This window comes from Chelonia mydas, chromosome 2, assembly GCF_015237465.2.
Source record: "Chelonia mydas isolate rCheMyd1 chromosome 2, rCheMyd1.pri.v2, whole genome shotgun sequence".
In the NCBI taxonomy this organism is placed as follows: domain Eukaryota; kingdom Metazoa; phylum Chordata; order Testudines; family Cheloniidae; genus Chelonia; species Chelonia mydas.
In genome coordinates, this window is record NC_057850.1 from 196,734,073 (window position 1) to 196,760,471 (window position 26,399).

Here is a 26,399-nt window from a genome sequence, read left to right on the forward strand (position 1 = left end):
CCCTCTAAACCCCTTGGTCCCACCCCAGAGCACTTTCCTGTACCCCCAGCCCTATCCCAGAGCCTGCATCCTCAGCCCCCCTCACCCCGCCCCCCTCGCCTGCACCCCTGCCCCAGGCTGGATCCTGCTCCTAGACCCTGAACTCCTAATTTCTGGCCCCACCCCAGAGCCTGCTCCCTCAGCCGGAGCCCTCACCCCTTCCCACACCCCAGCCCCCAATTTCGTGAGCATTCATGGCCAGCCATACAATTTCCATACCCAGATGTGGCCCTCGGGCCAAAAAGTTTGCCCGCTCCTGTTTTACAGGGACTAACTTTTTTCCTTCTCCCGCAGCAACAATTTTCTTAACTTTCACTCATACATTAGGACTCTAATCAGCTATTATTCGGAATTCCCATGAAGCCTGACTTTTTCCCTATAGTTACTTTTGAAGATTATTAACTTTTGACCACCTCCCATAATTTCCAGCGACCACAATCATGTTCTAGTTAGGTTCTGATACTGTACTCTTTATTGTAGTATCGGAGAAACTGCCACATCCTTTGGAGGGCTCAAACCACCAAGCTATTATTCACAACTGAATGTAGTTGGCCTATGCACCACAGACACACAACACCCACCTCCAGGTTGTTCCAGTTTGTGTATAGAAGAAAGGGAAAGGAAATTCATTTCTCTCTCTCACAGAGCCTATCTCAAAACACAAGATTTTGCTTCCTTGTGCTAGTGAAAAATATATATTGATATAGTAGATATATAAAATGCTAATAAAAACTATTAAAATTAATGTTTTTGAAATAATAGTAAACAATTTACCTGGAACAATTCTACAAGTATGTGGTCTTTATTTTTGATTGTTAAATTTATTATGTTTCCATATTTGTTCCCTTCATATGGCAAAACTGAGAAAGAGTATCTGACTGTTCCCTGTACCAGTGCATTTTAACTGAGATGCATGAAAAATGTAATTTTAAAATCATTTTGAGACTAAACTTGCATCCACTTCCAGACCTTAAACTGTTTTTCTATTTTACTGTTGTTTGTTCTCTGCTTTATTTTTTTTTCCTTGAGCATCAGTGACCAAAATCGACCATAGTGCTCTGGATGATGCCTTACTACTATTAAACTATTCATAATCTGTAAAGACAAATGCATAGTAATGCACTTAGGGAAAATCAAACACACAGATACAAAATGGAGCATAAGTGGTTAGGTAGCAGTACTGAAAAGAAGGATCACGGGTTATAATGGATCACAAAGTGAATATGAGCCAACAGTGTGGTGTTGGTGCGAGAAAGGCAATGTCATTCTGGGATGTGTTAATAGGACGCAAATGGTAAGCGTTCTACTCTGCTTGTTGGCAGTTGGAGTATTATGGGCACCAAACTTTGAGAAAGATTTGAACAAATTGGAGAGATTGAAGAGGAGAGCAACAAAAAAACAAGGTTTAGGAAAAAATGATCTATGGAAAAAGTCTAGAGAAGAGAAGGCTAAGGGTGGACAAATCTTCAAATATGTAAGCGATTTAAAAGAGGATGGTGATTAATTGTTCTCCATGGCCACTTAAGGTAGGACAAGAAGTAATGGTTTAGTTTGCCATAAAAGGGAGATGTGGATTGGAAACTTTGTAACTATAAAGATAGTTAAGCACTGGAATAGGCTATCTAGGGAGGTTGTGCAATCCCCATTGCTGGAGGTTGTTAAGAAGAGGTTAGGCAAACACCTACCAGAGATGGTAGATATTTGTAATCCTGTTTTAGCACAGGGAGATGGAGTAGATAACCTTTTGAGTCCTACGTTTGTATGCTTCTATAATGATTCTTGGGTGTTTCTTCTGTGAGAAGATAATGCAAGTTAAAAACCTACTGTCATAAATTTTTGCTACCTGCATTATTTTGTAGATTTCCCAAATTAAATCTGATCTGTTTTCCTTCAACTCAATCCCTTTGTTTTTTTTATTCAATTGGGTCTGGAATTCCTCACATTCTTGGTTCTTTAGCTTATAAATTGTCATTAGCAAATTTCACCAACTTGCTTTCATCAAATCCATAATAAATACACTGGATATCTCTCGTCTAAAGTCATTTCTAATCCCCGATTTTCCTTCTGATGAGTAGTTGGTTAGTATATGTACACACACACAGTTTTTATTGCGTACCTAAATGTAGTAAGTGACAGGGTTTTGACACTTGCTCTGTGGTTATTTTCTTTAATCTCAGCTCAAGGACATGGCAAAATTTTGATAATCCAAGTACGTTGTCTTCAATCTTCTCCTTATCCATTAGCTCAAGGTTTCTCAAACTTCATTGCACCGCAACCCCTTTCTGACAACACAAATTACTCCATGACCCCAGTAGGGGGGACTGAAGCCTGAGTCCTCCTAAGCCCCTATGCTGTGGGTGGTGGGGCCAAAGCCTGAGCCCCACTGCCCCAGGCAGGAGGCCTATAACCTGAGCCCTGCCACCCAGGACGGCGGGACTTGGGTTTTGGCCCTGGGTGGTATGGCTCGGGCTTCGGCTTTGGACCCGGGCCCCAGCAAGTCTAAGCCAGCCCTGGCGACCCCATTAAAATGGGGTCCCAACCCACTTTGGGGTCCTGACCCACAGTTTGAGAACTGCAGCTTTAGCTTATTACCACTTTCAATTAATACTAAGAAGTTCAAGTAATTTACCTTTACAGAAGCAGGGCTGGTTTGACACAATCAGTTTATATTTATCAAAGTGTTCATTACATTTCCAATCCGTTTTCTCCCAGAGCTAAAGTGTGATTAAATATGTCTATAATTTCTAAAATCACCCTTTTCTCAGTTTTTTTTTTTTTTTAAAACATGAGGCATCTTCAGGAATGAAAACTGTTGCTTTTTATAAGAATATATTAGATAGCCATGTCAGTGCGTCGGCTATCTTACCTGTTGTTTTCTGCAGAAATTACTACTTTCTAGTTCTGATCATTTATTATACTTGAGGTTTTTATAGATTATTCCTTAAAGCCTTAACTTGATGCTTACTTTCTGATTAAAATGGAAACTATTTTATAATCAGACTTTGATATAGGTTATTTTGTATTAATGAAATTTGAAGAACTGCAGACATTCTACTTACTTTGTGCAAACTTACCTTCGATGAGCTACGAACCTATATGTGCCTTGTGCAACTTAATGTATCTGATGACCATACACACATCCTACACCTTATGGGCTCATTCCATCCTTCTCTTTGTCATTAGCTATAATTGTAAAACATCTTTCATCTCTTCTGTAAATGAAAGCAGATCCTGATGTTACTCTTTGATGTGCTAAAAGATGAACAAAGGACCCATAAGTCCATCAACATTTTCCATAGATTATGAAATATTCTCATCAGTGCCAGCAATTTCATTAGTTGGGGAAATGGACAATTCTTGCTTTGCAACTCGCACAGCATATCTTCCTGTGAACTGTTGATAAGGCCTAAATGAGGAGAACCCTTGCCTGTGGAATGAGACCAAGCCTGATCTTTTTGAGAACAAGATGAGACCTACTTTTTTTTTTTTGTGGATGACTTGTGTCTGGAAGAAGAACCTGGCATCACATCTTGGGGATAATGATGATTTTAAAACATACACTAAGTAAAATTGTGTAATCAAAGAATAGTGGATGATTGGATAATTCATGGGGAAGTTCTGTGCAATTCTTAACATTGCATTTGGTGCTACAATGATGGGCAAATTATAAATACACAGGTAATTAGAAAGCATCTTACTTTGGTCATTAAAATAAAACGCTATCTCAAAATTACCTCTTTGTGGAGGTGACAGTTGGAATGCTTTGGTCTTAAACCACCTTTCTCCTAGACAGTGTTTTCCTTTAGAAATAGGCATCCTAATAATAGAGCCATATGCTCTCCTGGATGGGATTTTGGGAGTTGATTAGAATCATATCTGAGGCTCATAATTTAGATTCTTTCAGAGGAATGTTCTCTTGGTTATCATATTTCAACAGTGAAAAGAACCTTAAATATTAAAATCTGACCAGCAAATAACCATAAAATCATCCTTTGCTTATTCTCTATTTACTTAATCAGCATTAATGTTTTTCATCACTTCTGTTTTAATGAATGAATGTTTAAATAACATAGTAATTTTATCTGTATAAACTGTGTAAAGAGAAATATCTCTGATAGTAAAATAGACTTTACCATCAAAATGAGGATCTTATTGTAGGATACAGTTTGTAATAAAAATATTTGCCTGGTCATATTTCAGACAATTTAATATGACCAGCTGTAACGATGACCATCTTGTAGGCAGATACTAGAAAAGGGTGCATAGTGGAAATTGATAGAATAGTGTAAGGGATATTGTTTTTTAAAAAAAAAAGGGATTAGTAAAATATAGGCTTAATGTTGATCATAAAAATACAAGAGTATCTGTTGAAATTGATTAACATGCATATAAGATGACTGATTATATAAATATGAAAGTCAAATAATTGTAATTGTTAACCATGGCTTCAGGTCATGTGAGTTGTCAGATTAAAAAAACTAGAGGAGAAAGGTTAATTTGCATATATTTAATGTGGCATGCTGTACATGTGGGAATATGAGATAAACCTTTGCTAGTGATCAGTCAGTTTTTTTTTTCTAGGAATCACCTATTAGGAAACCTGGCTGCTAGATATCTACAGCCCAGTGAACTGCATGTTGTATTAATAGCAGTTGATTCAATAATGTATTGTCTAATAAGGTAAAACATTCTGCATTACTACTTTTTAGGAGACAGTGTGGAGAGGACTATATAAATTGTATCCCATCTTAATACTTTAGGATTTATTTTATATAAAAAATATGCATATCAAGGTAAAATATCCACCATATGTGTCATGGAAAAGTTTGGCCTTCCAAAAGAGGCACTTAGCTACGATTGGCCTAAAATGATGAGTCATAAAAAGATGGTGGCTGAAAACTCTCTCTCTATATAAATAAAATACCACTATATATACTTAAAATGCTATAGTGGCAATGCTGCTGCTATGCCACTGTAGCTTTTTAAATGTCAACACTCGCTACAAAGGCAGGACTGGTTTTCCTGTGACTGTAGTTAATCCATCTCCCCAAGAGGTGGTAGCTAGCTCAACAGAAGAAATTTTCCATTGACCTAGCACTGTGTACATACATCAAGGGTTAGGTCTGTGTAGCTACATCTCTTGGTGTAGATTTTTCACATTCCTGAGAGACATCACTACGCTGATGTAAATTTTCGCCATAGACCAGCCTTTAGTCTCCAAACGTCCAAGAAGTCTTTTCCTAGAACATACTGAAAGTAATTCTATAACTATTTGATATGCTGGATTATTTTTAAAACCTTTAGTTAAGCTTCAGTAATAACCCTTCCCCTGCTATTTTAAAATTTGAAAAATCAAAATCACTAAGAAGAATAATGGAGATATATGTATGCATTCTAGTCATATAGTCTAGTCTAGTACTAAATTATAATACAGTAAACACTATAGTCTTTGAAGTACGAAGATGAAATATAAAGAGGAGGATCTTGAACAAAACAGAAAAAAATTCATTAATATATTAAAAGTGTGGTAGTTAGAGAAAACAATTGAAAAACAGACCATTCCCGTGAAAGTCTTCAATGTAATACACAGCATTAAAGTTCCTAAATAGAATGACCCACTGAAGTCAAAATTACTTTGATATTTAGATACAAAATATTTCACATAACCTCATAGAAACTGAAATCTTGGAACCTGTGTGAATATTAAATGATCAGAAGCTTTCTTTGCATACAGTTTGGTGAGATTGATATGTATGTATATATCTCTTCCCCCAAGGTCACATATTTTTGTTTTTTTCATTTAAGAAGCTTTCCCCTCTCGGTCCTAATTTTAAAATTATATACTTTTCTTAATTCCCACCTCTATCCTCTGGGACGCTGTTTACTCCATCAGAGGTATCAAGTGAAAGAAGCAAGTGCTTTTGGGACTCTGGTTAGTGCCTACAAACTGAGGAAACATAGCATCTTCATCCAAAGCAATTGATAGTGCTATTGTAGATGTTATCTCCATGGAAAGTTTTAGGCAATCTCTACTGTGCATTATAAACTCTTGTGTTCAGTCGCTTCTAACTTTGCCAAACAGTAACCATTCAGGGTGAAATTTTATGGTTGCTCTCTGCCTCATGCTGAATTTGTTTGGAAAGTTTTTTCAACAGAAATTGTTCAGCCATTTCAGAGAATGATATTAGGAAAAAATTAGTAGTTTTGCCAGTGTTAAAAAATTTCCAACTATTTCTTTGACGAGCTGTAGCAGCTTTATGATTTGAAGCAGGAACTTGAAATTAGGCAGAGGCGTGTGGTGATGGATTCAGAGACAGGTGCTTTGTAATCTCCATGAAAATCCATTGAGTCTTGGCTAAGGATATAAACCTTTGAAAATCATAATCTGTACGTCCTCAGTGGAACTCATTAGACTTGCTGTTAAAATCTCTAAACATGCTATCTGTACTGAACGTACTCCAGATACAGAGCCCTGTACATGTCAAAGGGATCTCAGAAAACTGGACGGTTGGGAAAGAAAATGGCAAATCATATTAAATATTGATAAATGCAAATTAATGTATATTGGAAAACATAATCCCAACTATACATACAAAATGATGGGCGTCTAAATTAGGTGGTACCACTCAAGAATGAGATCTTAGTGTCTTTGTGGATAGTTCTCTGAAAACATCTGCTCAATGTGCAGTAGCATTCAAGAAACTAATAGAATGTTAGGAACCAATTAGGAAAGGGGCAGATAAGAAGACAGAAAATATAATACCACTATATAAATCCATTGTACACCCACACCTTGAATACTGTGTGCAGTTCTGGTCACCCCATCTCAAAAAAGATATATTAGAATATGAAAAAGTACAGAGAAGGGCAACAAAAATTGTTAGGGATGTGGAACAGTTTCCATAGGAGGAGAGATTTAAAAAGACTGGGACTGTTCAGCTTGGAAAAATGATGGCTCGGAGGGGATATTATAGAGGTCTATAAAATCACGAATGGTATGGAGAAAGTGAATAAGCAAGTGTCATTTACCCCCATACATAATATTTGAACTGGGGTCTCCCAACGAAATGAATAGGCAGCAGGTTTAAAACAAATATAAGGAAGTACTTTTTCACATAACGCAGCGTCATCTGTGGAACTCGTTGCCAGGGGATGTTGTGAAGACCAAAGTATAAGGAGTTCAGAAACGAATGAGATAAGTTTATGGAGGATAGTTTCATCAATGGCTAGTAGCCAAGATGATCAGGGACGTAGCCCCATGCCAGGGGTATCCCTAAGCCTCTGACTGCCAGAAGCTGGGAGTGGATGAAAGGGAATGTATCTATAAATTGCCCTATTGTGTTCACTTCCTCTGAAGCATCTGGTGCCAGCCGCTATGAGAAAACAGGATACTGGCTAGATGGGCCTTTGGACTGGCTATTTCTGCATTGCTTCCCTTGTCCCATCGCCTCCTACCGACCTGCCAGCTCGCCTCACTTTTGGTAAGAGAAAGTGGTGTTTCTCTCCATCCCAGGTGCTCCCCAGATTTTGTGGGGTGTGCACATAGGTGCTTCTCAACCTGCCTCCCAAAGTGGCTATCCTATGGGCTGGTAGGGGTGCTCCTTGCCAATCCTCCCTACAGTCTTTCTACCATATGCTGTGTGTATGGGAGTGGAGTGTAGGACGTTTCTTCCTAGGTTTTCCTAATGCTGTCCCGAATCCTTTTGAAGATGACAGAATCGGTTATCCCCCTCGATCCTTCCCAGGCTCTCTTAGAGCTGCTGGTCTTTAAAATAGCTGCAATCTCTGCTAGCTTAGGTTCCCCCAATGTTTCTGAGCAGGGGAAGTGAGCCTCTACCTTGCAAAAACAGGAAGAAACATTAGTAGGTCAATCCTGGGACCCCTTATGGTTCAAATTAAGCTTTAAAGTAATTAAGAACAAAGCACAGTTACCAAAAACCTAGCCGCTTACCTTGACGCATACTTTTATAAAACATATTGGTGGGTATAATTATGTTCTTAACTCTACTGTAATTCATTAGTGAATATCACATTGCGACACAAACTTACAAATAGTAAATGAAGTCCTGTAGCTTAATGGTACAGTGTAGAAACTCTGATTCTAGAGGCTCAGGATCAAGCGTGGTCTAATGTATATCCCAGGAAACTCTAAATCCTTTCATCTATGAAGAATTCATGCTGTGTAGTTTGAAGGAGAGGAACATTACTAAAGAAAGAAAGTTTATTTCTTATTCACATAATGCATCAGTACCAGGAGAAAAATATCTTCTTTAGGTACATCTCATTTATCCCCAATTTAGAAGATTATATCCTGAGACAGGTGCATTTCAGATACCTTAAAATAGAAGCCTCTGCACTGCTGTGTTTTAGGGTTTGTAATGTTAGCTCAGAGGAGAGGTGTGCTTTTTCAGGATGACTATATTTAGCCAGGAGGAATAGTCCTTTTTAAAGCAAATTGAAATGAGAGTATGAGAGCGTGAAATTATCAGCAGTGCTGGTGCACATTTACATTACTTCTACAAACTCTTTTGAATGACCACATAACAGAACAAGTACTCTGTTTCCACTGTGTTGATTTTTCTTGACAAAACATGGCAGTCTATCCAAAGGAGGATGTTTAGCCAAGATAAATATAAAATTTATGATTAAGCAAGTGTTTCCTTATTATAATCTCTAAAGAGAATTTGAGACTTGTTAAATATAACGTGTCTGTAAGTTCTTTTAGGAATGAATTTTTCTTTGTACTTTGAATGCAGAAATACACACAAACCAATGCAGTTTAAAATCTTATCTGTAGAGGAAAATAGTTCTGCTTACCTGTTTCCTTTGGCTTGAATAGCAAAATTCACGAGTATGTGAAATTTGTTTAGTGACATACTGTAATTTTTGTACATAACATCTACAATTTCACAGACTTGTACAGAGTCCAAAAATACTTGTACGTGACATTGCTTATAAGGTGTGTTACGAAGTCTGAGTTTGGAGACTACAGGTAAAGTCAATGCATGCATAACGTTTCTGGCATGTTCCTTTAAAAGACTATTTACACAATACCACTTTTTGAAGCAAACTACAGTGTGTGTCAATATAGTGTATTAAAATAAATGCGGAATAAAGGCTGATTTATGAGGGCAGTAGTTTCTTGACCCTTCTTGGTATCACTGTTGGATTTGAAGTGCAGTGTTCTAATTACACTGTGAAGGAACTTAGATAGTGGAAATTAAGTGGTCTTGTATTCTTTGAAGGGTTATGTGCTTCCAAAATCCAGAGCATTAGATGTCAGCCAAACATTTGTCCTTCTCACGTTTTGTCTTCACATCTGAATTAGTGCCAGTTTGCACAGATTGCATGTCAGTTTAAATACAAGAAACAGGCCTCAGTTTGCTTGAACTCATTCCACCAAAGACTTCTAAAAACTTTAGGTAGTCTGCAAACAGCAATGGTGGTTTCACATTAAGTTGCTTTTTAGAATTATAAAACAGCTTTTCTTGTGCTTTCAAATAAAATGTTGTCATCCACTAATGAATGAGATACCATCTGTAATAATTAAGGTTATTGTACTTATTTTCCCCCTGCAGCACAACTTCTAAAGGTTTGGAGAAGATAGTGAGAGAACCACCAAGAAGGCTATAGTACTATTGTAAGTACTGCACTGAAAAGAAAATTAAGAATTAAGAGTGTTATAAAGAGGCTGTCCATTTATATTTGGAAAAAATGAGCTACATAAAAGGATTGCATGTAAAATACAGAGCAGGAATTGTAGGAATCGTGTTAATAATTTATAAGGAAAAAACTGCCTTCTTGTAAAATCTGAATTGTATCCTTATACAGTGTAATCAGGAATTTACCAATAGCAGTGAAAAATATTTCTCTATCCAACAAAGATTGATCTAGTTTATATACATTTGTTTATTTAAAACTATCAGAATTTAGAAAATTATTGTAGTTTTGCAGGTTTGTCATTTGTTTTAGTGACTTATTGTTTAGGTTATTTTGCAGAATTATTTATTTGCTGATTTATTTATGTATTTCATTATTTATTTATTTGATTATTTAGTAAATTATTTATCTGATGAATTATTAATACATCTTCATGACATGCTTTAAATTATTTATAACTTAATTTTGAGTTTATTGCTTTTCGACGCTGCATTGTTACTGACTAGTTTTGATTTTTTTTCTTACTTGGTTCTTGAAAATTAAAGTATTAGCTCCAAGGGAAAAGTATAGTCATTGCAAGATCCATAGATGTTTTTCATATGAAGTAATTTACCATATAGAGACAAATGGTGTATAGTTCTATTTTTCTTAACACTACTGTTTACCTGTATGAGTTTTTACTCTGCTTATTCCTAGAAATATAAACATGAAATGAATGACCTTCAGGAGCAAAGATTAAAAATGTGTAAAAATAGGGTTGTTTCTTATACAGCTATTAATTATCGTTCTTAGAGTTGTTGAAATTGATCCCAGCATTTTTAGTCAAAAAAAGAAATTGGTGCTTTTTTGATGAAGCCTCTTGATAGCAAAAATAACTTATTTAACAACTTCTGTTAAGAAAATAACGGGATTAAAATCACAAGAACTCTTCTCAAGGGGAGAATCAGTCCTACTGAGACCATTTTAAACATATGATATGTACAGATGTGTATATATAAGATTAATATTTACACATAACTAGGAGGAGGAAGTGGACCAGTATGTAAGATGTGTTTAAAATTCTTGGCTGCAGATTTTTTTATATGAATGGGGAATTTATAAATTCCCCAAATTTAGCATTTGTGTATTCCCATAGGTAAATAACTGTTAGCCACTATTTTATATAATTCACAAAGAACCATTCTTAGTGTACCAAATATCATGACCACCTTTTGGTGGTGCTTTCTGTAGGCAATTCTCTTAAATCTGGGTTTTTACTCAACGAAGGGTTGACATAATGTGTAAAACCAAAATTAAGGGCTAAATTCTTGCTTCATATATGAGCATCAGCTTCCGGGAGTTGTGTACAAATATCTGAGTTCTGAATACGTCTCATTAACTTACGGCTGCTGTGATTTGAGAAGCTATCAACCTTGTATCTAAAGTTATCTATTTAACTTCTGGATCAAATAAGTAAATTGCTTCTCTAATCTGACTCTACCTGATACGCTGTGGGAACGCATACTTTACCTTCCTACCTTATAGGAAAGTGTAGTGATTAGGGCCTTATTGCATAGCACTGAAGGGAGTTTAATGAACAAGGCAAAGCAGTACTTCCCGTAGAAAAGTGCCGTGTGCATAACATGGCCTTTATTCTGTGTTTAGTGCTTGAGATGAATTACTATATACTTTAAAGTTTTAACACAGCATGGAAAGGCTGCATTGTACATTTCAAGTTAGGATGCTGTTGAAATACAGTAGAAATGGCCTCTGTAGACAGGTTTCACTATAGAATTTAAATTATGCATGTGTATATCCAAATTCCTTATTTTGAAATATTGAATGTATGAATATTTAATTGGTATCTTGCTTTAGTATCTTCATATGCTTGCCTTAAAGGAAGCTGTTTCCTTTGATTTATATACATGGATAAAAACGTGTGTACAGTATGTATCAATGGCTTTTTCTCTTCACAATATTACATGAACAGCTTTAAATGATAGCTAAAGATTTTTATTCTAAGAGTTACCACTGCGTGTAAAACATGCAGAAGTGGCATATCTCTTGGATTCTTTTGCCTTCCAGAAATATTTTTTTCACATGTTTAGAGAGGTCAGGTATATTGCAACTTTTAATACTAGCATAAAACCCCAAATATTTTCACTATTTGGGGAAGAATTTTATTTTGAAATTTTTGAGTTTTCTCTTTATATAAATATTTTGGTTAAAGCTGAAAACTCCATGGAAGTTCCTGAATGTATATTAAAATTACATGGCATGTTTTATGAAATTTTGTACAGTTACTCTTATTTTCCTGCATACGTGAAATCTTCTTGTTCAATAAGGCCTATTATGCATTGTTACAGATAACAGCAGGTAAAGTGCTGTCAGTGTATTCTGCCTCCAGTTTTGCATAGTATGAAACATTTCCTGAAATATGCATTACTATAGTTATAGGGGTAATATAATGAAGCGTATGTGTTGGCACCGAGAGTAGCTACTTTGTAATTATGACAAGTGAAAGTACAGCCAAAGGTCACATTAAACAAGAGATTTCTTTCACACCTAATCCTTTTCCTGGATAGCACACAACATGAATTTGGTCCCTACACTACCATATTTTTAAAGAGAAAAGGAAAGCACTGATTCAGTTGCCCTGAAATGTTTTTTGTGGCTTGTGTATTATTTTGTTCATAGTTCAGAACTTAAGCATGGAACTTTTGCATGTTGCCTTAAGTGCTACTACACTATTCTAAAGTAAGTTAAATTCTGGATAAAATTATACAGTATCAATAAATAATATTTCTGCTTTAATATATTTTTTAACTTATATAAATTTAGTTAAAAGCATAATTTCATATTCCAGAAAGAGAATTGTTTGTGTCCATGTGTGCAAACTGATGTTTGTATTAACGTGGTCTGACTATAAAAATGGCTTTCCTCTTACAGTTCAAGTGGAAAAATGCTGATTTAAAAAAAATTTTTTTTTTTTTTTACAGTTTTGTAGGTGAATTTTATCTTCTTGTAAAGTGCTAGACTCACTGTCCTGGTAACTGAAGTCTGCTATTTAGGAGCAGGAAATTCAAACCACTCCACGCTGACCGCTGTTTTTCAGCCCCAACTTAAAGGGTTCCTATCACTAAGGGTGAGAGGATAGTTCATTTCTTAGGGCTATTCTGTTCTTGGCTTTGTGCTGAAATTGCCAACCAAGATGCTAAAAATAACAAAACCAAGTGTCCACATCACAAAAGCTAATCAGGAAATGAAGTGAAACTACTAATGCACTTCACATAAGCTACTGACCATCCATGGGATAGAGGTTTTGTGGCCTGACTTTAGGGGTACTACTGATCTGAATAGTATGACTCCATAGAAGTCAGATTGGATCCTGTTTGAACCCCTGACCTATGGATGAAAGGATTTGCATCCTCTTAATAAATCCCTCTGAATCATATAGTCTCCCTATTGTGTTTAATTAATATTTCAGTATTTAGCATTTGTCTTATTTTGTCTCCTCCCCCTTCACCCCCCTTTGCTGTTCCTATGGAGTCTGTGGAACACCTCCATCTAGGATTTTATAATGTCCTCCATCACCATGGTACCATGGAGGCACCGAGAGAAGTAAATATCTCCCGTTCAGTTAAAGAGACAAGGTGGGTGAGGTAATCTCAGAGTTTGTCCAATAAAAGAGATGATCTCACCCACCTTGTCACTCTAATAGCCTGGGACCCACATGGCTACAACTACACTCTCCTGTAATTTTAATCAAATAACACCCCTGTGAAAACTACAGCAATTGTGCTTGCATTTAAAAGTGATAGTAGGGAAGTATTAATGTACTTCTGTCTTATTAATGCAGTTTAGTTTTAGGAAATAAGGAGAAGCCAGCAGCAGATGACCAGCCAGTTGTCTGCAAAGTTTTTTTCCTTTTCTTTATATATTCATGGATAAAAACGTGTGCACAGTATATATCATGGCTTTTTCTCTCCACAATGTTAGATGAACTACTTAGATAATGATAGCTTAAAGATTTTTATGCTAAGATTTACCTCTGTTGTGTAAAACATGCAGATGTGACATCAGGCAACAGTGTTTGCTTTTGAAACTGAACCTATTACTGTTTCACGGATGAAACAGCACAATGTGCTTGGTTTCAGGCAGTGTTTTCTCTTGCCCCCATGAGGCTTGTCTGTGTCATCCTAATGACACGGTACGTCTACAGTGCAAAAAGAGGTGTGTTCTTAAGTTGGGTTAGCTAACCCAGGTGAAAATAGTAGTGAAGACATGGCAGCTTTGCTTCTCAGTTGTGTTAGAATCTAGGGTTATAGGTTTCAACTTGAGCTGCTAAGGTGAGTTAAAAACCCAGTTGTCATGTCTTCACTGCTATTTTAACCCAAATTAGCTAACCTGAGCTGAAATATTTTTTTCAGTGTACACATACCAGAATATAGGTTTGAGAGGAGACTGGTGATTCTGTCTTTACAATTTATCTATCTGTTTAAAAGAGTATGCTCAAAGAATTACTAGAGAAATAATAATAAATATCTTAGAGTAAAGTATTGGCAGTGAAAATACATGTATTGGATTAGGTAAAATGAAGGTTAATGAAACTGATAGTTTTACCTCACTTACTAGAAAAGAGACTCTACAGCATATTTTTTCAATCTGCAGTGTGAGACTGGTCAGAACTGACAGTGATGGCAGCATGACATTTTAAAGAAAAATTGCAAACATCTTAAAGAAAAAATATTGGGTTCAAAGAAGGTGAAGACCACAGAGTGTCTACTGTTTTAAGTTAAAATGCCCAGAGGCACATAGAATATTGATTTTTTTTTAAAAAAAAAAAAAGAAGAAAATTCCACAATAAATCTTTGCTGCATTGACCAGGAAAAGAAAATTATCTTGCGGGGGGGGGAATATTTCCTCCAGAGAAATTGTTGTACCAAACCTAAGATCACACTCTGTGTTGTGGTCAAAGAGGAGTAAACAGTTGTTCTTAATTGAACTCAGAGTCCCAGGGGAAGACAGAGTTGTGGAAACATGTGAAGTCAAGAGGAAATAGCGTAGGCATGAGAAGGCAGTATAATGATAGGAACTCGTGGGCATAGGGCTAGCAGCAGGCTTGTGCTTTTGAACAACCTGTACTGAGACTGTGATGAGCATTTGTGAGCAACACTAGGGATAAATCTTCTTGTACTATTGAAGTATAATACTTTCCTCAACACGAATATATTTGTGTGTACACTTGTGTAATATATATGTATATTATACAGTCATTAAGCACTCAAATAATGCATCACAAAATTAAGGTTGCATAATCTGTTTGGGTGAATACATTTCAATAATCTGTGATTACGTGATCATGTAATATTATGCAGCTTTATCAATAGCATTCTACACGTAGCATTTTATTATTATACTATTTTCATTGTCTTATATTTTTGACAGGGAGCAAGGGTTCTCAGACTCTTTCCTAGTGTAGGCAACATGATAAATACATAGTTTTAGAATGCCTCCCCTTCCTTCAATGAGTGTGTGGAACACCTCTATCTCTAGGTTTTTATAAGATCCATCACCATGGTATGTCAGTGCCTCCACGAGAAGTAAACATCTCCTATTCAATTAGCAACCAAATATCACCCCTGTGAAAACTATAGCAACTGTGCTTGCATTTAAAAGTGATCATAGGGAAGTATTTAATGTACTCCTGGTTTATTAATGCAGTTTAGCTTTAGGAAGTAAGGCGGAGCCAGCAGCAGATGGAGATGACCAGCCAGCTCTCTGCAGACCAGCAATTGGTGGTACATAGACCATAGTTCGAGAACCACAAACTCAGAACACTTCTACGATAGATTTCTCTTTTCTCTCTCAAGTATGTTTTTAATGATTCAGGCCAAGTCTCTGCTAGGAGTGATTTGCTGATATAGCTTTAGCGGTGTGGATGCAGAATATATCAGTAAAACTACTCTTTTGCCAGCACAGCTTATTCCAGCCCCCTGAACGAAATAAACTATACCAGCAAAAGTGCAGTTCTGCTGGAACAACTGGATCGACACTAAGGGTTTTTGCTAGTATAGCTAGGTTGGACAGAGACAGTCATGGTAGCAAATGTTTGCAGTGTAGAATTGGTCTTTTACATAGCCACATACTATACAGTGTATTTTCAGTCACTGAGAGAGCTTTCCAGAGGTGTCACAAACTCTAAAAAGCGCCCCCTCCTGGTCACCCAGTAGGACTGCTATGTGGGGAATCCAAGTTCTCTGTTCTGGTTTCCCTGGGCAGTGCTAAGCTTTTGGAGCCTCAACAAGCTGCAGCAATTGTTCCTCCCTTGGTCTCTCCGTCACATTTCCTGGGCACTGACTCTGCTATCCCTCTTGGAAATGGGGCTCCCCAGCCCAGCTGTCCTAGGCCCCAGGACCTGTGCTGACCCCTGAAATAACCCAGTAACTTATACCACCCCTGTCCCAGAGCTTCACCCCAAAGATGCAAAGTTTTTGGATTACAGTTTAGCTCTCTGAGGCATGCAGTAGTTGTGAAACAGTTGACATGCATACATTTTGCACAGTCTACACCTTTATACCTTTTTATACTTAATCATGTAAACCACAGGCGATTATAGATCATTAAATAATAAATCTGAAAGCGCAATATCCCTAACTTTCTAGCTCACCCTTCCATTTTGAGTCCTGGGGGAACCATCTGGGTCCAGGAAGGCAGGCAGGAAAGGTGTCCCCTGCCTCATGCAGTTACATGGTGAGCGGAATCTGCCTCATGGATTGGAGAAAATCACCCTTTTCCTGTGTTTTTTTTATTTTAGAGGTCTAATCACCATCATTAACTTAAGTATTTCCTTTGTATCTGTCTGGGGTGTACTTGCTACAGGATCTATCAGCAATAGTTGATCCACGTACATATAGGCATTTTTTCATAATACAACTTCACAGTATCAATCAGAATTCATAAGTTGTGCAGACATAGCCCCAGTACATCACAAAGTGTAACTGGGAGATGAAGCAGCTAACTATAAAACTGACTTAACTTCACACTTAGGTGTTCTGTATATGCCTGAAAGTTTCCATTATTACTTCGTTATTCTTAATATAGTGTACGTTGTGTAAAATTGATTTACTATTGTATTTTACTTTCTGTATATGACTTAATGGACTGTTTGTCTAACATATACAGAATAGTATACAGAACTTTGATGCGGCATGGGTATGTCTAGTTGTAGAAAAATGTATATTACAGAATTTGAGAAATACCTAATTGTGTAAATAAAAGAGAATATTCTGAAACATACTTGCAAGGGGACATATTTAAGACTGCATGTGCAACTTTAACTTTATAATTTACTGATTTCAAGCATTTAATCAGGCAACCTTAATTTCTACTAAATATAGTCGTGGTACTTCTCAGAATGATTTTTCTTGGGAAAAAAAATAAATTCTGTAAGCTTTTGCTAGGCTAAACTCCACAAGAACACTAATGTACTTTTGAATGCCCATAGGAAGCAGCCCCTCAAATATCGGGGGCAAGAAGCTCAGTGAATGTGTCAATGTCGTCTTGGGCACCCCTGTCTCCTTGAAGCTCAGGCTCTAATCTTGTCTGTCTATCTTTCTAAGGTACTTGTATGGTCCCCATCACCATAGTATATGAGTGCTTCACAATCATTAAACACCTATTTCACAGGTGGAGAACTGAGGCATAGAGAGGTTCAGTGACTTGAAGGTCACACAGGAAGTCTGGGGCAGAGCAGGAAACTGAACCCAGGTCTCTCAAGCCCAAGGCTAGTGCTCTATCTACTGGAACGTCCTGCCTCTAAATATGTGCTCCATCCTGCAAACACTTAGGCATGTGCTTAGCTTAAGACGTGACTAATCATATGAAAGTTGATGAATGTTCCCTTGCAATCATATATTTAGCAAACACCCACCACTTTCAAAATGCTGTCTTCATCCCAGACTCTAGCCAGCTAATGCATTTGACATATGGTGGTAGCTGGATTAATGTTCCTCACTCTTTTGTGAGGATCAACAAACATTAGAAACATCGTTGTTAGTTGCTGTGAAAGTAGTCAGCAAAAACATGGAGATTAAAGGGTTTTATCATCCTCCCATTTCATAGTTGTCTGTGGGGTAGATGTATCTTGGGTTTTAGAAATGGGCCATATTCAGTTGACCCGCACTTTCAAAGCAAACTAGACAAAAGGTGTGATTGCCCCATTATTTCATATTTATGTCAATCATATGTATGAGATTTGAGGAAAATTGCAAACCATAATTTTGTATGCAAACCATAGTATGAATTTAATGTGATTTGTTGATTCAGATAACAAAACAGGTAATTCTTGATCATGGAGATTTCAATACCAGAGTGGAGTTGATATGCATGGGCAAAGTGGAGGAATGATGTAAGCTTTGTGGGTAAAGTATCTCCTAATATACTTTCAACTTAGACCTCAGCAGGAGCAAACTTGTTGGTATTTTAAGATTAGGCTACTTTAGTTATATTGTTTTTTGGCTTTTCTGATGTGCTGAAAAGGTGTCTAATATTCAGTAATTCTGTTTTAGAGCAGATTAGCTATTTGAAATATATGTGGCTTTAAGGAAGCATTATTTCCTATTTAAATTGCTTTAGTACTAAAAATGTGTACCTTACTTTCTAAATGCAGAGGAAGACTTTCCCTGCCCCAAAGAACATAATGTCTAAACTTAAATTGTTCAGAAAGGTTTGATGCTCGTTGTTTCACAGAGGTGCTTAAGTGTACATTATAGGAGCATGCTGTTTAATGTTATCTCCTTACTATTAATGATTATAGATAGGGCCCTACCAAATTCACGGCCATGAAAAACATGTCACGGACCATGAAATCTGGTCTCTTCCCATGAAATATGGTCTTTTGTGTGCTTTTACCCTATATTATGCCAATTTCGCAGGGGAGATCAGAGTTTCTCAAATTGGGGGTCCTAACCCAAAAGGGACTTGCGGGGGGTCACAAGGTTATTTTAGGGGTGATCGTGGTATTCCCACTTTTACTTTTGTGCTGCCTTCAGAGCTGGGTGGCTGGAGAGTAGTGGCCGTTGGCCAGGTGCCCAGCTCTGAAGGCAGTGCCGTGCCATGGTATTGGCACCTTTACTTCTGCACTGCTGCCTTCAGAGCTGGGCGGCCGGAGAGTGGCGGCTGCTGATTGAGGGCCCAGCTCTGCAGGCAGCAGTGCAGAAGTAAGGGTGGCAATACCATATTATGACATCGTTACTGCTGCTGGCGGCATCTCTGCCTTCAGAGCTGGTCTCCTGACCAGCAGCCTCTGATCTCTGGCCACCCGCCTCTGAAGTCAGTGCCGCTGCCTGCAGCAGCGCAGAAGTAAGGGTAGCAGTATTGCTATCCCTCTCTACAATAACCTTGCAGTCCCCCATATCTCCTTTTTGGGTCAGGATCCCTGCAATTACAGCACCATGAAATCTCAGATTTAAATAGCTGAAATCATGAAATTTACTATTTTTAAAATCCTGTGACTGTGAAATTGACCAAAATGGACTGTGAATTTGGTAGGACCCTAATTATAGAGATATAATACTTTATACAGCGAAAGCAACTGTTTAAGTTTTGTTTCTTTGTTTCCACCATTGAGATATTTAATTAACTCAAATGACAAGACCAGTTGTTAAACTTCTTTTTTATAAACATCCACCATAGTTAGAAGGAAATAAATAAGTGACCTCAAGTCAATGAAACAAACAAACAAACAGAACACCCACGTATTTGGACAACTTTTAGAAAAATCTTGCCTTTATTAATAGTAATCTATAAATGTAAAGTATTACTCTTAGGATTTTGTCCACAGGGTGAATGAATTATATGTAATGTTCCTTGGTTTTACTTCCTGTCTCAGAACACTTGTGAGGGGATATACTGTACGTTAGTTATTTTAGAATACAGAAGTTTTAAATAAGGACCTAATCTGTTAAGTGAAGTTGTACATTGCTTCTAAAGGATCCTGTTCAATAATCTGATGAATGAAGGTAGTGATAGTTTAGAATTGCATGCCTTCATGAAAAGGAGTTACAATCATCAATATGATTGGGGGACTTCATGACTTATATGTATAGGACAGTAATGGAGAGCTTCATTTTTAGATAACTTGTTTGAATCCAGCTTTGGTCAGTAATGAAAGTTTCTGCCTTGTGATGGCAGCTTGGTGACTCATGCACACTTATTTAGTGGCATCTTAATTCATTCATATTATTGAAACTCCACCAGAGCTGACAGCCTGTTCAGTTTCAGTAGAAAGACTAACACCTAAATAGATGTGGAGGCTGAATTTATTTCTCAACTCTAGAGATAATCTGTTTAAAAAAAATAATCTACAACAGGGACAATAGCTTGTCTTGAAGCTGTTATTTTGTACCCATTATATTGCTAAACAGAAGTCATATCTGCAGAACTGTCAATCCAGTAATACAAGGATTTAAAAACCAAAGACAATGTAAACAATAGCAGTAGGGATAAAGAGAAAAAACATAATTCGGAGAAAAAGCATAATTTGGGTTGCTTGTCCAACTCTGAGAGACAGAGGTCATATGGCATGTCACAGGCCAGAGATAGGGACTAGAGAAACTTGTCTTTGATATTATGTTCAGCCACTTCTAAGTTTTCAAAATAAGTTTATTTTAAAAAATGGGAAATTCATGAGACAAATGGGCCAGTCTGCCAGAACTTCAGGCTTTATAACATCCTCTCTTCTGCCTCCCAGGGCTGACAGGGAGTTGAACAGAAGCAAAATGCTCAGCTTTCTAGGAGGAGCTATGGCTCTCTTGTAAGGTGTTCAGATATCCTTGTGCTAGTGGGTTGTATAAATATCTAGATGGACAGATAGGAATGACTTGTCATTCATTGCCTCCCCCCCCCCCAATCAGTTTTGCATTGGTGTGATGGTTTCTAAAAGGGAAGCCTGTCCAGTTCTCCTCAGCTAAAACTATGGTGGCTTTAACATGGGTCCCTGAGGATGGAAGGGGAGGATTGACCTTGATGAGAAAAATGGGTGTCGTCATAGGTGATTTGATAAAGGAATGTCTTCCCTTTTCCCTTTTAACCCCTCATATAGAGGAAAAATGGAAAACTCTTAATATATACAGCAGTTACTAGAATAACGATGGTACAGTCACTAACAGTATAATGCACTGCTTCTAAAACTGTTAAGGTTGTTAAAATATTGGTATCTTGATAGAGCATTTCAGAACATTTTTTCTGATATTCCAGAATATAAATCCATGTAGCCACTCTCAGTTTGCAGTCACTGTCTGTTTGTTTGTCTTTAAGCATGAGTGAATATACTGAGTGGTATTGAGACTACACTTTACAAAGTTAAATTGGTCTATGTCCTGACAGCTCCACACCAAAAAATTCCAGTTTTGATTATTTGACTACTTCCCCACACTAAGATTATCAAGCATGTCTTACAAAAAGAGCTCAGGAGTTCAATCACCAGCTATATATCCCAGGCAAGACTCTCACACAGCCAGCTGTTGTTCTCCCTGCAGTGACCTGGACCAGGCAGCCTAGCATCTGCTGCTGTTTTCTCTTCAGTGACCCCAGCCAGATTTCTTTGAAGCCTATTGCTGATTTTCCCTGCAGTCACTTATGCTAATGTCTCTTATATGCTACAGCTGTTTTGTCAGGCCTCTTCACTTTTCCTTTTTCTATCTCAATCTTTTTTTTTTTTAAAACTTGTAGAGTGCTTTTTTTTTTTTTCATGAGTTCCTGGGTAATATTTATCTTAAGGATTGATACTGTGAATATCTTTGCCAAAAAAAAAAAAAAAAAAAAAAAGCACATGCCAACTGCTATGGACTATGGGGGAAACAAGGTGACACTAAAAATATTCCATGCTGTCTGGCCTCTTTATAGCCTGAGGAAGATCTTGAGCTGAGTTAATTTTATTAACATGAAAAAAATTAAGGTAAAACTGCTGCTGGAGGAATGGGATTGAGTAAAGACATTTGCATGCAGAAACAAAAGATAAAATGAGGAACAAGTTTTTTTTTTTGTGATCAAGAAACAGTGTGAAGAAATATATTAATGTTTAGTTAAATAGATTTTTTTTATTTCCAATTAATATATTACACAAATGTAAATCATCTCAAGATGACAGTTTCTCACTTTAATATATATGAATCAAGAGTGAAGTTTAGATGTCATACTTTGGGAAATCTAGTTTTTCCTCAGTTCACAGAGGGTTTAATGTAGATTTTTTTTTTTTTCCCTTCCCATCATTGCCAGTTGAAGTTGTAGAAATTCCGTATGTATTGGTGAGTTATGCCTCTACTAAAACCAAACTACCCTGTGATCTCATTGTCAGATGTTAAGTAGCATTGAGTTGAGGAGGGGGTTCTCAAGTTTTCAGTGATCACATTAACAGAGTATCTTGTATGCCTCCCCTTCCATTTGCAATCACATAACATCGCTATGGCAATTTCACAATTACTTACATGGAAGAGTGATGTTAGAAAAATGTATAGTCTATATTTTGCTGTCTTTAATGTGATTTAGCAGCTGAAAATGAGGAGAACCAGCATAATGTGATCAGCCAGCACTGCTTAGATCACCATCTCTCATGGGTAAAAGTTTGGGAATCACTGGTCTAGTCAGTACTTGAATGGGAGGCATCCAAGAAAAATGCATGTTGCAGAGCTAGTAGATAGTAGTCGTTCTTCTGAGTTCATACTTAACCAGTGACCTAATATGATGTTGTAAGACACTGTGTTCCTGGTGTTATATAAAATGTCAGAGAATGTTGGCCACTTGTGATCATTAAAGTTCTGGCACTACAATAGAAACTCAGAGTTACGAACTGACCAGTCAACCACACACCTCATTTGGAACCAGGAAGTATGCAGTCAGGCAGCAGCAGAGATAAAAAATAAAAATAAACACAGTACAGTACTTTGTTAAACATGAACTACTAAAAATATAAAGGGAAAGTTTTAAAAAAAGATCTTGCACGGTAAGGAAATTGTGTCTGTGCTTGTTTCATTTAAATTAACGTGGTTAAAAGTAGTATTTTTCTTCTGCATAGTGAAGTTTCAAAGCTGCATTAAGTCAGTGTTCAGCTGTAAACTTTTGAAAGAACCATAACATTTTGTTTAGAATTATGAACATGTCAGAGTTACGAACAACATCCATTCCCGAGATGTTCGTAACTCTGAGGTTCTACTGTACTTTGCAACAGCAAGTCATCTTCCTCTAAATTCTGTATTCTGCTCAGTTTTGCTTTTGCAGATCTTTTCAGAAAATACAGCTTAAGTTTGAAAGAATTTCATTATGCACTAGAAAATATATGAAGGGAAAATTCTTCATAGACTGGAAGGAATGGAGTATTTGACTTATACTGTAGGCCTTTTCCATCTCTACCTTCTATCTGTAACTCTCTAATAATGTCAGCATTTTTCTAAGATAAAAAATGTTGCGAAGATTGCAAGGACTTTAATGTAACTTGTTAATTTACAATATGAAATTATAAGGCTTTACTTGTATGCTCCCCCATTAGTCCTACAGTCAGTGGTTCTCAACCTTGTCCATGCTTGGACCAAGGTTTCTATACCATGATCTCATTTAGCTAGACTCTTGCCTTCCTCTAACACAGTATTATGGGCCCCTGACACCTGGTTGTGACTCCCATATTGAGAACTCATGCGTTAGTTAAATTAATTAAACATTCTATACATATAAGTGTGTGTGTGTATATATATATATATATATATATATATATATATAAAGAATTACTTTCCTGTGATGCTAATTTGATCTTCATGGAACAAAGTACAGTATTCTACTCTTACTGTACTTTCATTTTTCTCTGTTCATAGATTCAAAACACACAAAAATGGATCATATGACAATTTTAGTTGTTTTGATGAAAGCAGAGGACTTTAATACAGATTTGTGTGACCTAAATCAACAAGTAATTTAAGAAAAGGAGTACTTGTGGCACCTTAGAGACTAACAAAGTTATTTGAGCATAAGCTTTTGTGAGCTACAGCTCACTTCATCGGATGCATACAGTGGGGAGATTTATATACATAGAGAACATGAAACAATGGGTGTTACCATACACACTGTAAGGAGAGTGATCACTTAAGGTGAGCTATTACCAGCAGGAGAGCGCGGGGGGGGGGGGGGAGGGGGAAGGGGAGGGAGGGATCTTTTGTAGTGATATTCAAGGTGAGCCATTTCCAGCAGTTGACAAGAACGTCTGAGGAACAGTGGGGGGAGGGGGGGAGATAAACATGGGGAAATAGTTTTACTTTGTGTAATGACCCATCCACTCCCAGTCTCTATTCAAGCCTAAATTAATTGTATCCAGTTAGCAAATTAATTCCAATTCAGCAGTCTCTCGTTGGAGTCTGTTTTTGAAGTTTTTTTTTGTTGAAGAATTGCAACTTTTAGGTCTGTAATTGAGTGACCAAAGAGATTGAAGTGTTCGCCGACTGGTTTTTGAAAGTTATAATTCTTGACGTCTGATTTGTGTCCATTTATTCTTTTACGTAGAGACTGTCCAGTTTGACCAATGTACATGGCAGAGGGGCATTGCTGGCACATGATGGCATATATCACATTGGTAGATGTGCAGGTGAACGAGCCTCTGATAGTGTGGCTGATGTGATGAGGCCCTATGATGGTGTCCCCTGAATAGATATGTGGGCACAGTTGTCAACGGGCTTTGTTGCAAGGATAGGTTCCTGGGTTACAGAGTAGCAGCCGTGTTAGTCTCCTTTTCTTTTTGCGAATACAGACTAACACGGCTGCTACTCTGAAACCAAGCAATTTAAGGTGATACACTTGCACAAACATTTAAGTTTAAGGATACTTAACGAGTGATATGTAAGATCTGTCCAGAACAGAATCTTGAGTAAAAACAACATGATGTTCAAGAAATTGAGTTAACTTAGGAGAGATTTCCAGTTGCAGGGGGGGGATCAGAGGGGCACACAGTAAAAAAGCAGGTTGTGAAATATGCAAAAAAGAGTAACAAGAACTTTTCCCACTCTCCCCCCTCCCCAGTCTTTATTTTGTGGTAGAAGGACTTACAAGCTGAGGTGGCAGAAAGGGATGTTTGGAAAAGATTCTGTTTCCTCACAAACTTCTAAGAAAACATGAGAATAAAAATAGTCTGCTGCACAGCCTTTCAAAATCTCAATCAAGATTTAGTTCTCTTCCTCGTGTCTTAGTAACAATAAAACATATACAGCAGGATCTTCCTCAGTAACCCTTTTTGCCACTTCAACCCATAAATCCTGACTAGCAGACGAAAATTGGGGCATGAATAAGAAAATAAGGTTCTTGTGATCAAGAGTTTGCCTGTCTGAATGTGGTAATTATGTGATTTCCAGCATGTGGAAGAAGCTCTTCTGACCCAGTTAGGCTTTTGGCTATTACCTTTTATCTTTCTTTGGTTGCCGAAGCTTTTTGTTTCTGCCAAAACACCTAGTTTAGAGTTGGGTGCTCTTGTAGAGAAATTTTAAAATATTTTCTCCTCAAGCTGATAAGAGCCCTTTGTGCAGAGATGACCCCAGAGATGGTTGTGTCTCACATCTGCCCTAACTGTTAGGTAAAACCTTTGAAGAAACAACCCTCTGATTGCATCCTGTCCTGCTTCTTATAAAGGGCTAAGGTTTAATGCTTTAGAGTGAGCAGAAGCCCAACAGAAGTTAATCCAGCTCATTCAACCCCAACATTTCACCAGTTCCACATGGCTTCATTCTTCCACCTGTTGGGCAAAATGCATGGCGAGGCCTGCAAGTGACTGTTGCATCTGGTTTTGCCTTAGGTATGGTAACTACAGGAATAAAGCAGTCCTTTCTTAGGGAAAAACTTCTGGATACAAATTAGCACTATTGTTCACTTAACGCTTACCATGCTTGTTGTTGACAGGGTCCTGACCGTGTCTCACAAAGCAACGTGAATAAGTAATTTACATCAATATATTTTTACCTTGTCTGTTCAGAGAAAGTCATAGCACCCTTTCATGACTCCGGAGACTCTAAATGTCTGGGTTACCCCAGAGCACCAGATCTTTCCTCTGCCAGGCTGGAGAAAACCTAAATGAGGCCAGTTTCTCCTGCATGATATCCCTCCTTTCTCTTTCTGATGTAGTGCCAATTCCTACCTTAACTCTACGTATACCAGTCTTTGCATTCTGCAAGGATGATTTTTCCATCTCTCCTGCAAACTCGATATCAACAGATGATGCAGGACCTGTTAAGGATGAAATACCTTCTGAGGGGGTAGTTGGATTTCTCAAGAGTCAGATTTTTCAAAATGGGTACTCTGCCTGTGCTGACTTGGTGAATAGCTCGCACAGTCTCTAGGGTCTGTGGATGAGGAGAATCTATCTTGGCTAGGGCTCCAAGACGTTCATTATTTGATTGTTTTATTGAAGACACGTCATGATGCTGGCTGTTCCTAACAAGAATGTTGCACTTAAGATAGCTTTACACCTCCACAGAGATGTGATTTATGTGGCCTAAGGGTGGATTCAGAGTCTGGTAAGTAGACAAGAAATCTACTCCACTATATGATGCCTTGTGGCCCTGAGTGGGCTGGGAAGTAGTGGTGCCTCTTAAAAGCTACAGATGTTCTTACAAACATTCTTTTATAGAGCTTATTTGGCAAGGGCTCAAGTAAAATAGCTGGAAAAATTGGTGTCCAAGGAAGATGGTTTA

General features: G+C 37.5%; 1 protein-coding gene across 7 annotated transcripts in view; it reads left to right on the plus strand.

Annotated features, from left to right (window-relative positions):
- TBC1D5 (TBC1 domain family member 5) overlaps positions 1 to 26,399 on the plus strand; it is a 472,491-nt gene that overhangs the window by 26,905 nt on the left and 419,187 nt on the right. For 6 of the 7 annotated variants that reach the window (XM_037890457.2, XM_043540976.1, XM_037890455.2 and 3 more), the window contains exon 2: positions 9,618 to 9,679. The exons of the other annotated variant lie outside the window; for it this stretch is intronic. The gene's annotated coding sequence lies outside the window, so the exon portion shown is untranslated. The remainder of the gene's footprint in view (positions 1 to 9,617; positions 9,680 to 26,399) is intronic. 7 annotated transcript variants of the gene reach the window in all.